The sequence below is a fragment of the Schistocerca gregaria genome, unplaced genomic scaffold, assembly GCF_023897955.1.
Source record: "Schistocerca gregaria isolate iqSchGreg1 unplaced genomic scaffold, iqSchGreg1.2 ptg000045l, whole genome shotgun sequence".
Taxonomy (NCBI): Eukaryota; Metazoa; Arthropoda; class Insecta; order Orthoptera; family Acrididae; genus Schistocerca; species Schistocerca gregaria.
The window spans coordinates 15001-22500 of NW_026061703.1; the positions used below are offsets into that span (position 1 = coordinate 15001).

Sequence of the window (7500 nt, forward strand, 5' to 3'; positions counted from 1 at the left end):
GTGCGTGAACTGCGCGAGGCAGAGTGGCAAAAGACGGCATCGCCATCTATGAAGATAGGACGGAAGCACGTGCAATGCCAACAGTACGTGCGCCATCTGTAGGTGCCCCGCGACATGACGTGGTGCAACGACGGTACCGCCACCTGGGGGAGGCCACGCGGACTAGGCCATGTATGGGGCCCACAGTGCTCATTTGCCGAGCCCACCCACACAAAACCTGCACCCCCCTCCAGCGCAGGAGCCGCAACCCGGGTGCGTACGCCGCACCAAGTGCTCCACCCGCGACCGTACGTGCCCCGCCGAAATCGCAACTCCGGCGGATGAACGGCGGACTTTTCTCGCAGTCGTAAGTTGCAATCCACCCCTATATCTTGCGTCTCATGAAGAGTTATATCAAGTATGCCAAATTCCCGCTGTCCCTATACATGCAGTAAGTTCGTCGTGGGCGCTGGCCGGCAGGCCGCGAGACCTGACGCCCGGCGGCAAAGAGTGCTCCTCTGAGGATATAGATGTTCCGTTCCGCCGCACAATGGTGACGGTGACCGCTGCCTGCGGTGGCAACGCTGGGCACAGTCGATACTCGCCGTGTGGTGGAAGGTAAACATTATGCGGTACATCAGTACTTTCCTAATAGTTCGGTCGTCTCACGGCACTGCTTAGTAAATGATGCAAGGCCACATATAGATGATTTATGCGAATGTCCCTATACGTGCTGTAAGACTGGGCACACAACGTGAATCGCACGTCAGCCAGACACTCGAACATGCACCACTCTCGGCCTGCAACGGAGACACACAATACGTAAACATCTGGAATGCGACAATGTCGAGTGCATCCTCTCTGCGACATTGCACCGTCGACACTATGATAACCAGAGCAGTAGGTCCACCTATAAAAGCACAATACCCCACTCCTCCGACAACTACCATTGCTCAGATAAACCAACACACATCCTACACAGAGGGGCACCAAATATCACCCCCCGCCCTCGTGTTATACCACATGAAAAATTGCAGAAGTGAGAGACACAGACCCGCCAGCCTCTTGCTACAAGCATCGAACCGACGTGACGTATCTGACGGTGACTCAGGCATCCGTGTACTGCCACCACTATCCACCCCCCCCCCTCTCTCTCTCTTCCCCCTTTCCCACAATACCAAATTTAACCAACTTTATTGCTTAACCTAACTGTGGCTGTACCAGATTATCGCTTAACCTAACTGTGGCTGTACCAGATTATCGCTTAACCTAACTGTGGCTGTACCAGATTATCGCTTAACCTAACTGTGGCTGTACCAGATTATCGCTTAACCTAACTGTGGCTGTACCAGATTATCGCTTAACCTAACTGTGGCTGTACCAGATTATCGCTTAACCTAACTGTGGCTGTACCAGATTATCGCTTAACCTAACTGTGGCTGTACCAGATTATCGCTTAACCTAACTGTGGCTGTACCAGATTATCGCTTAACCTAACTGTGGCTGTACCAGATCATCGCTTAACCTAACTGTGGCTGTACCAGATCATCGCTTAACCTAACTGTGGCTGTACCAGATTATCGCTTAACCTAACTCAATTTGTCCCTTAACCTAACTCAAGTTGTCCCTTAACCTAACTCAAGTTGTCCCTTAACCTAACTCAAGTTGTCCCTTAACCTAACTCAAGTTGTCCCTTAACCTAACTCAAGTTGTCCCTTAACCTAACTCAAGTTGTCCCTTAACCTAACTCAAGTTGTCCCTTAACCTAACTCAAGTTGTCCCTTAACCTAACTCAAGTTGTCCCTTAACCTAACTCAAGTTGTCCCTTAACCTAACTCAAGTTGTCCCTTAACCTAACTCAAGTTGTCCCTTAACCTAACTCAAGTTGTCCCTTAACCTAACTCAAGTTGTCCCTTAACCTAACTCAAGTTGTCCCTTAACCTAACTCAAGTTGTCCCTTAACCTAACCCACGTTGTCCCTTAACCTAACCCACGTTGTCCCTTAACCTAACCCACGTTGTCCCTTAACCTAACCCACGTTGTCCCTTAACCTAACCCACGTTGTCCCTTAACCTAACCCACGTTGTCCCTTAACCTAACCCACGTTGTCCCTTAACCTAACCCACGTTGTCCCTTAACCTAACCCACGTTGTCCCTTAACCTAACCCACGTTGTCCCTTAACCTAACCCACGTTGTCCCTTAACCTAACCCACGTTGTCCCTTAACCTAACCCACGTTGTCCCTTAACCTAACCCACGTTGTCCCTTTGCCTAACATAGTTCACTGCTCGGAATCTCTGGTGTCGTTGTTATCCTCATGTAGATGTCTTGCGAGTGTTGCTTACTTTCCACATATTCCCGCTATCCACTGTCAATTGTACTGCAATAGGACTATATCGGCCCCCCCCCCCTCTGTCCCCCTCTTTGTGTCTCTGTCCTCTCAAGCTGGTCGGTCTGGCGTGTGAGTGTTAAATGAGCCTCGCAGCTGTTCAGTTGCATTCAGATGTCGACGCCCTCAGTGTACGTCGTGGTATGGTCTGTGTCCATTGTCCGCTGATGTCGTACGCGTAACCCACACGCTGTACCGATCATCGGTAGTTACGTACAGAGTGAAGTAGTGTGATACGTGTGACTGTACGCTGGCTGTGCCCAACGGTGTCGAATCTCAATTTCCATATGTTGTGCTCGATGCTACTTGTCTCGTCTCCCAATAACAGCTAGGTTGCACTGTGGTACGCCGTAGAGGCGTGTGGGAGGAACGTACGAACGCATTGTATGTCACCCTGGGTCGCTGGGGGTGGTGGTGCGGTGAGTCAGGTCAGGTCAGGTCAGGTCAGGTCAGCGTGAGCCGTCTGATGTAGTGACGCGTGTATTCCGACTTTGTCGTATTGCCTCACACAAAGTGCTACCCTGGTGGACCGCGTTCCATATCTGGGACATGCCGCAGATGCCGGTTGACAGTGGATCGCGGAAGGGACATCGCATACTTGCGCGGGCCACCTTCCACGTGTTCTCTTCTGCACATGTCGCAGTGTGTATGTGGTCTGATGTAGCGTGTCGTGACACATGACATCCTGGCATGCAAGAATTGTTGAATTCGCAAATGTAGGTGGACATCTACGTTTACTGCCCAAGATACGCAAATGAACTGGAAATCCGTTGTTGAGCGGTTGTTCACGCTGGAGGTGAATCTGTGATGGCGACGATCGGTACAGCTATTAACCGGTTGTTTCAGCGGTACCCGCCACATCCACACACGTGACTAGGCCCATGTGGGTATGAAGCGATACGCGGCGGTGGCTTGGTGGGACTGTTCCCGGCCGGTGAAGGGGGGCCGCCCGGCGTGTTGGCCGCGCGCTGCGTGGGCGCACGCGCAACAGCCGGCTGGTGGGGGGCGCCGAGTGGCAGGAGCGCCAGCCGACGGGCCCGGCAGGCGGCGCAGCTACGCTGCGGCGCACCCTGCACGCGGCGCCTGGCGGCCAAAGTTGGTTCAGCCGAGCCCGGTGCGAAGCGCGGTGGACATCTGCAGTGTGCTGGTCTGATTGAGGACTGTGTGCGTTGAGGATGCGCCGCCGCCTGGCACTCGGCGCCGCGACGCCGTCTGCTGCTCGGTCGCCCCAGCGGTTCTCGCAGGTGGTTTGTATCGCAGTTGTGCGGACGTGTTGGCGCGTGCGCTGTGCTGGGAGAGTTCGCTTCTGCACCCAAGTGGGGCTTTGCCCTTGTGTGGCGCTGGCGTTGGAGCTGCCGGTCACCATAGGTGGCGCGTGTTGTCTCCCGCCGGCAATGCCACGACAGCACGCTCCCGGGCCTCTGTCGGCAGCGGCAAGCTCAGTTGGGAGCAAGGGTGTTCGCACTAAAACCGTCTACTCGCCTAACTCCGGGCGATTGCGCCTCTCTCGAAACCGACCAAGTACCTAGGACGGCGCTGCGCGCCGCCGGGACCTGAGAGGGTTTCGAGGTGTATCGTGCAGGGGAGCTCGGCCTCCTCCTGTTTGCAGAATAATTGAGCGGACGCTTGCGTGTTCGCGCGGGCCCCCGGGACACACTCCCGGGCGGCCGGCTGCTCAGCTCTAGTTGACGCAGCTCCCTGGTTGATCCTGCCAGTAGTCATATGCTTGTCTCAAAGATTAAGCCATGCATGTCTCAGTACAAGCCGCATTAAGGTGAAACCGCGAATGGCTCATTAAATCAGTTATGGTTCCTTAGATCGTACCCACGTTACTTGGATAACTGTGGTAATTCTAGAGCTAATACATGCAAACAGAGTCCCGACCAGAGATGGAAGGGACGCTTTTATTAGATCAAAACCAATCGGATTGGCTTGTCTGGTCCGTTTGCCTTGGTGACTCTGAATAACTTTGGGCTGATCGCACGGTCCTCGTACCGGCGACGCATCTTTCAAATGTCTGCCTTATCAACTGTCGATGGTAGGTTCTGCGCCTACCATGGTTGTAACGGGTAACGGGGAATCAGGGTTCGATTCCGGAGAGGGAGCCTGAGAAACGGCTACCACATCCAAGGAAGGCAGCAGGCGCGCAAATTACCCACTCCCGGCACGGGGAGGTAGTGACGAAAAATAACGATACGGGACTCATCCGAGGCCCCGTAATCGGAATGAGTACACTTTAAATCCTTTAACGAGTATCTATTGGAGGGCAAGTCTGGTGCCAGCAGCCGCGGTAATTCCAGCTCCAATAGCGTATATTAAAGTTGTTGCGGTTAAAAAGCTCGTAGTTGGATTTGTGTCCCACGCTGTTGGTTCACCGCCCGTCGGTGTTTAACTGGCATGTATCGTGGGACGTCCTGCCGGTGGGGCGAGCCGAAGGGGTGCTTTCGCGTCCCGAGGCGGACCCCGTTTAAATCCTACCAGGGTGCTCTTTGTTGAGTGTCTCGGTGGGCCGGCACGTTTACTTTGAACAAATTAGAGTGCTTAAAGCAGGCAAGCCCGCCTGAATACTGTGTGCATGGAATAATGGAATAGGACCTCGGTTCTATTTTGTTGGTTTTCGGAACCCGAGGTAATGATTAATAGGGACAGGCGGGGGCATTCGTATTGCGACGTTAGAGGTGAAATTCTTGGATCGTCGCAAGACGAACAGAAGCGAAAGCATTTGCCAAGTATGTTTTCATTAATCAAGAACGAAAGTTAGAGGTTCGAAGGCGATCAGATACCGCCCTAGTTCTAACCATAAACGATGCCAGCCAGCGATCCGCCGCAGTTCCTCCGATGACTCGGCGGGCAGCCTCCGGGAAACCAAAGCTTTTGGGTTCCGGGGGAAGTATGGTTGCAAAGCTGAAACTTAAAGGAATTGACGGAAGGGCACCACCAGGAGTGGAGCCTGCGGCTTAATTTGACTCAACACGGGAAACCTCACCAGGCCCGGACACCGGAAGGATTGACAGATTGATAGCTCTTTCTTGATTCGGTGGGTGGTGGTGCATGGCCGTTCTTAGTTGGTGGAGCGATTTGTCTGGTTAATTCCGATAACGAACGAGACTCTAGCCTGCTAACTAGTCGCGTGACATCCTTCGTGCTGTCAGCGATTACTTTTCTTCTTAGAGGGACAGGCGGCTTCTAGCCGCACGAGATTGAGCAATAACAGGTCTGTGATGCCCTTAGATGTTCTGGGCCGCACGCGCGCTACACTGAAGGAATCAGCGTGTCTTCCTAGGCCGAAAGGTCGGGGTAACCCGCTGAACCTCCTTCGTGCTAGGGATTGGGGCTTGCAATTGTTCCCCATGAACGAGGAATTCCCAGTAAGCGCGAGTCATAAGCTCGCGTTGATTACGTCCCTGCCCTTTGTACACACCGCCCGTCGCTACTACCGATTGAATGATTTAGTGAGGTCTTCGGACTGGTACGCGGCATCGACTCTGTCGTTGCCGATGCTACCGGAAAGATGACCAAACTTGATCATTTAGAGGAAGTAAAAGTCGTAACAAGGTTTCCGTAGGTGAACCTGCGGAAGGATCATTACCGACTAGACTGCATGTCTTTCGATGTGCGTGTCGTGTCGCGCAACACGCTACCTGTACGGCAGTGGCCGTGCGCCGCGTGCGGAACCACGCGTGCCTCTCAAAACTAGCGGAAGTGTTGTTGTTGTTGTGTGGTACGAGCGCTGAAGCTCTGGAGCGGCTGGCCTGCGGTACCTGGCGCCTGGCGCCGGTTTTGAATGACGTTCGCCCGAGTGCCTGTCCGCTCCGGTGTGGAGCCGTACGACGCCCATCGGCTGTGAGGCCGTTGGACACAAAAAAAAATAGTGGAACAGGGGCCGTCAGACGCCTCAGTCCCGCAAATGCTACTGTCTTGAAAGAGACAGTGGGAGACTGAAAAGGAAAAGATCACCCAGGACGGTGGATCACTCGGCTCGTGGGTCGATGAAGAACGCAGCAAATTGCGCGTCGACATGTGAACTGCAGGACACATGAACATCGACGTTTCGAACGCACATTGCGGTCCATGGATTCCGTTCCCGGGCCACGTCTGGCTGAGGGTCGGCTACGTATACTGAAGCGCGCGGCGTTTGTCCCGCTTCGGAGACGTGGGAGTGTCGTGGTCGCCTGTGTGGCCGGCCGCGTCTCCTTAAACGTGCGATGCGCGCCCGTCGCCTGGCGGTTCGCATACCGGTACTTTCTCGGTAGCGTGCACAGCCGGCTGGCGGTGTGGCGTGCGACACCTCGTACAACGACCTCAGAGCAGGCGAGACTACCCGCTGAATTTAAGCATATTACTAAGCGGAGGAAAAGAAACTAACAAGGATTCCCCCAGTAGCGGCGAGCGAACAGGGAAGAGTCCAGCACCGAACCCCGCAGGCTGCCGCCTGTCGTGGCATGTGGTGTTTGGGAGGGTCCACTACCCCGACGCCTCGCGCCGAGCCCAAGTCCAACTTGAATGAGGCCACGGCCCGTAGAGGGTGCCAGGCCCGTAGCGGCCGGTGCGAGCGTCGGCGGGACCTCTCCTTCGAGTCGGGTTGCTTGAGAGTGCAGCTCCAAGTGGGTGGTAAACTCCATCTGAGACTAAATATGACCACGAGACCGATAGCGAACAAGTACCGTGAGGGAAAGTTGAAAAGAACTTTGAAGAGAGAGTTCAAAAGTACGTGAAACCGTTCTGGGGTAAACGTGAGAAGTCCGAAAGGTCGAACGGGTGAGATTCACGCCCATCCGGCCACTGGCCCCCGCCCTCGGCAGATGGGGCCGGCCGCCCGCGCGGAGCAATCCGCGGCGGGGTCGTGTCCGGTTGCCTTTCCACTCGCCGCGGGGTGGGGCCGTTCCGGTGTGCGGTGGGCCGCACTTCTCCCCTAGTAGGACGTCGCGACCCGCTGGGTGCCGGCCTACGGCCCGGGTGCGCAGCCTGTCCTTCCGCGGGCCTCGGTTCGCGTCTGTTGGGCAGAGCCCCGGTGTCCTGGCTGGCTGCTCGGTGGTATATCTGGAGGAGTCGATTCGCCCCTTTGGGCGCTCGGGCTCCCGGCAAGCGCGCGCGGTTCTTCCCGGATGACGGACCTACCTGGCCCGGCCCCG

At 55.2% G+C, this 7500-nt stretch overlaps 3 non-coding genes across 3 annotated transcripts in view; all 3 read left to right on the plus strand.

Moving 5' to 3' along the window:
- Positions 1–4063: 4063 nt before the first annotated feature.
- Positions 4064–5956, plus strand: LOC126301241 (small subunit ribosomal RNA). Its single transcript, XR_007553004.1, has one exon. It is a non-coding gene; the product is annotated as a small subunit ribosomal RNA (ribosomal RNA).
- Positions 5957–6322: 366 nt separating this feature from the next.
- Positions 6323–6477, plus strand: LOC126301138 (5.8S ribosomal RNA). The gene has a single exon (XR_007552925.1). It is a non-coding gene; the product is annotated as a 5.8S ribosomal RNA (ribosomal RNA).
- Positions 6478–6665: 188 nt separating this feature from the next.
- Positions 6666–7500, plus strand: part of LOC126301167 (large subunit ribosomal RNA) — a 4222-nt gene continuing 3387 nt past the window's right edge. The window contains exon 1 of the ribosomal RNA XR_007552951.1: positions 6666–7500. This exon is cut by the window's right edge and continues 3387 nt beyond it. This is a non-coding gene — a ribosomal RNA (large subunit ribosomal RNA).